The following is a 4,391-nucleotide window of genomic DNA, read 5'->3' as shown; positions in this document are numbered from 1 at the left end:
TTTGCTTTTTATTATAAGAATTTTTAAGGTGAACATTAGAGATAAGGTAAGGTAAGGTATACAAAAAACAACTAACACGTTCGTACAAAAGCAAAGAAAAATAAAACTAACACTAATTAAGTAGGTATACCTAGGGTGAATCATATATAACATAAGAATCAAATAATTCTAACAAACAAGGTAAATAACATACCTAAGTATAGTAAAATACCTAGTATTTACCTACTTATTTAAAACTTTTTAACGCTTTATATGGAAGGAAGCCTGTGCCCAGTAGTGGGGCGTATATGTATATGCATATAGGGTGTGATGATGATGATGATGATAGAGAATTACATACACTATTAGAATAATTGAATGAACGAATGAATTATGTACTAATTAGTACATATTGGTACAGTAAAGATAAAAAAGTATTTATACAAATTCATCAATTGATGCTAAAAATGTAAACATTGTTGTTTTTTAACCCCCGACCCGACGCAAAAAGAGGGGTGTTATAAGTTTGACCGCTATTGTGTGTCTGTCTGTCTGTGGCACCGTAGCTCTTAAACGGGTGGACCGATTTGGATGCGGTATTTTTTTATTTGAAAGCTGGTTTTCTAGCGATGGTTCTTAGACATGTTTCATCAAAATCGGTTCAGCCGTTTTTAAGATATTAGACTTCGAAGTGACAAAGTCGGGGGTTTTCCAACTTTTTAAGGTTTAGGAGCCAAGATGGCAAAAACGGAACCCTTATAGTTTCGCTATGTCTGTCTGTCTGTCTGTCCGCCCGCGGCTTTGCTCAGGGACTATCAATGCTAGAAAGCTGTAATTTTGCACGGATATGTAAACTATGCCGACAAAATAGTACAATAAAAAATACAAAAAAAAGTGTTTTTAGGTTACCTCCCACTCCCATAGACGTAAAGTGGGGGTGAATTTTTTTTTTCTGATCCGACCCTATAGTGTGGGTGTGGCGAAATATTCAACTTTAAAGTGCAAATTTTCATAAAATCTCTATTCTCTAAAATCTAAACCGGTGGGTGGAAAATTAAAAAAAAAACAGGATGGTAGTAAGTATATCAAACTTACAAGGAAAACTATAACGGCTAAGTTTGCTTGAGAATTATTAGTAGTTTATTAGTAAATAGCAGCCTAAGTTATAAAATATACCTAAACTTGGAAGATTGCGTATAACATACGAAATCCTTAGAAAAATATTACTTGTTTTTTTCATAATGGCTACGGAACCCTATTTTGGGCGTGTCCGACACGCTCTTGGCCGGTTTTGTTGGTTAGGTTAGGTTATTAAAAAATATGACTGTCCATCGGAGGACGATTTTGCAAGTGTCTAGTAGTTTTAACATTACATGAGTGATGGACTGATGGTGAAAAGTTGACACTGTCAGAATGAGGTCAGATAAAGATAGAACATGTGAGTATTAGTGACAGGAATTGCTAAGTCTATTTCGCCGCTCCCCGCAAGTGGTAGCGTGGCCGAGCGGTCTAAGGCGCTGGTTTAAGGCACCAGTCTCTTCGGAGGCGTGGGTTCGAATCCCACCGCTGCCAATATCTTTTTGCTTTTTTTTAGTTGTCACTACAAATTACATTTGAATAAATATAAATGGTTAAAGTTTACATTTTGCCTATTTTGTTTATATTTACAATTTGCTTATCTTTTTTTGCCCTCTGCACTTGCTCTGCCCAATTTGAGAAGCAGTGACTGATCATTCCATGATAATTTAGGTAAGTACCTAAAGAAGCTGAAGTTATAAAATAAATGAGTGATTCTTAAAGAAAAAATAATTTGATTTAAATCGCAATTTGTCACATCCTGCAACTTTTATCTCGAATAAAAGTAATTTACTCACAAAACAATCGTTATGTTTTTACCCGACTGCAAAGCTCGATCGCCCAGGTAATAAATAATTATAATAAAGCTACATTTTTTTACATTTGTATACCTACCATTTTTTATGTGGAAAATACGTACGTCTTGTGTATCCAGCCCTGTTTGGGGTAACCGAGGGTATGTGGGCGAGCCCCCCTTATCTGGGTCGAACGACCAGGTAGGAATTAGCTAGATTCCTAAGTGCTAGTAACTCGTAATAGTAGTAGGTAGTAAGGTCCTCGGTTAGTTTGATTTAAAAAAATAATGCCGTGTCAGAGTTCCGTGCGACGTCACCTCAACAGATACACTTTTTCCCGAACTTTGACCCGCTTCATCTTTATCAAATTTTGTTTCATTGTCAAAAGAAAAAATACGTTGTCCAGGTTGTCCTATATTTTCTGATAATCCAATTGACGGACCAAATAAAATACATATATCTTTTTACCCAGAAATATACTTGGCTTAAGCTCGTCTCCTTCAACTGACGCCCGAACGCGCTGTCCTCGCTGCGGGCATACGAAAAGCCCTCTAGAGGGCTACTACGAAATTCGAAAATCGAAGTTCATATCGTACCGTTCCTCTCACTCTCGTATTAAATAATATTAGCATCAGCGGGACGGCAAGATACGACGTTCGACTTTTGCACTTCGTAGTATAGGGCATGGCTCGGATCACCCGCAAGCAAGTTGCGAATTCATATCACCACCCCTCCTCCCAGTCAAATCAATCATCGCAGACCATGTCCTACCTAGCACTACTGGCATTTGCCTAGACGCTAACGTAACGTCACGTCAGAGCACACGAATGCAAGGAAATTATCTGACCCGCTCCCTCTCGGATATTCGCCAATGGCTAACTAATTCTCTAGACGTTATTTAACCTTTGTTGCCCAGAGTGCACCGGCACAAAAGTTACTATTCCCGCGCCATGATGTATGCTTCTGGTAGAGCGGATCGTAACGTTAGAAGGTTTCAGGTCACAGCTTGATATTACTCATATTACCATAAATAGACCAGCGTCAATTATTTCCTTAGTTTTAAACAAAAGTGGTATTTAAATAAAAAGAGTTACGAGCCCAATCTGAATTAATAGCGACTAATTGCAAAAATTTAGCCAACGGCTTAAAATATTCTAAAACAATTACTTTTAAGTTATGACGTTAGACTCTATTTATTTCAAACAGCCAACTCTCCAATCATTTGTAATTACACTCTCATGAAGAAGAGATCAAATTTTGACAGGAACTGTCATGAATCAATTTTAACAGTGCACTCGTCGTCAACTCGTTTTCATAGTTTATAATTATTAATAACTCAAATTGAAAGTCGAGAGAACGACTAATTTTTTTAATTCTGAATAATCGACATCAATCATAATTAAATGGTACTTACTTCGTTACTTGCCGAGGGCGATGTATTGAAAACTAGTGTTTGTCCACTACTCAGTCTACCATCTAAATTCTATTGTGCCGAAGTTTTTTTGAATATATCCAATATTTAATTAATTTATAATCTACACAAAAGTAGGTTATATTAAAGCACTAAACAATTTTTAATTCTAATTAGCTCTTTTTTGTCATTATTAGGGACAACCCCAAAACCTTAATTAATTCTACGAACTAAAAATGATTAAAAAATAAGTAAATAAATGATGACTAAAATATCACCTTGTATAAAAAAAAGAAATTAAAATGAATTATACATTAAATCAAAATACTAATAAATTAACCTAAGATTAGATTATAAATATTGTATAGACATTTACAAATCTTATTTTAATCAGAAGAATAACTACTATATCTATTTTGGAGTAGTTAATTGCTACCTGTCTAAAGAAGCTATACCGGCAGGCAAATCTGCAAGATGTAGAAAGTGCTGTTTTTTTGTATTTTTTATTCACCTTAATCTTCTATACAATAGTTTTATTTCGACACCTTTGCACTTGCCAAATTTGCTGTCTCATGACACTTATTTATGAAATTATTTGGCTGCCTATCCAGTAATTAAACGATTTTTCCAGTGGTGGTGGTGGTAGTAGTTTTTTTACGCAGGGGCACTCTGTCATAGTTTTTTTAATAATAACGCATGGCGGTATCCCCGTGCGATACCACGCGTGGCTCAGACCGCACACTCGCACAGGTGCAGAGCGCGCCATTTAACCGACACACGCGACACCACACGCTCGCGCTCCCCGGGAATCGCGAATCCCAAATTCAAACCGCGAATTGGAACATCACGAACGATTCAAAAATTCAGATGCGTTCAAAATAAATTCAGTTTTTTTTAAATTGTAAATGGCCATGGTGTTACGTCAAATAAACAAAAGTGTTGAATTTAAATAATTATGTATTTAATGTGAATAATTTAATTTGAACTAGCATCGCTGGTCACTAACAATGTTGTATTGTTTTGAAGAGTTCACACGCCGCTACTGAAGCGCCGACGTTTGGGTAAGACCAATTCATTTTGAGTTTTGATTTGTTGATTCATTGTGTTAGTTAATTACTTTAACAAGATAA

At 36.0% G+C, this 4,391-nt stretch overlaps 1 non-coding gene across 1 annotated transcript; it reads left to right on the top strand.

Annotated features, from left to right (window-relative positions):
- Positions 1–1,469: 1,469 nt before the first annotated feature.
- TRNAL-AAG (transfer RNA leucine (anticodon AAG)) lies at positions 1,470–1,551 on the top strand. Its single transcript has one exon. It is a non-coding gene; the product is annotated as a tRNA-Leu (tRNA).
- Positions 1,552–4,391: the final 2,840 nt, after the last annotated feature.

The sequence above is a fragment of the Choristoneura fumiferana genome, chromosome 14 (assembly GCF_025370935.1).
Source record: "Choristoneura fumiferana chromosome 14, NRCan_CFum_1, whole genome shotgun sequence".
Lineage (NCBI taxonomy): Eukaryota > Metazoa > Arthropoda > Insecta > Lepidoptera > Tortricidae > Choristoneura > Choristoneura fumiferana.
Note: the sequence above shows the minus strand (reverse complement) of the source record. Positions and strands in the feature narration are given on the sequence as shown.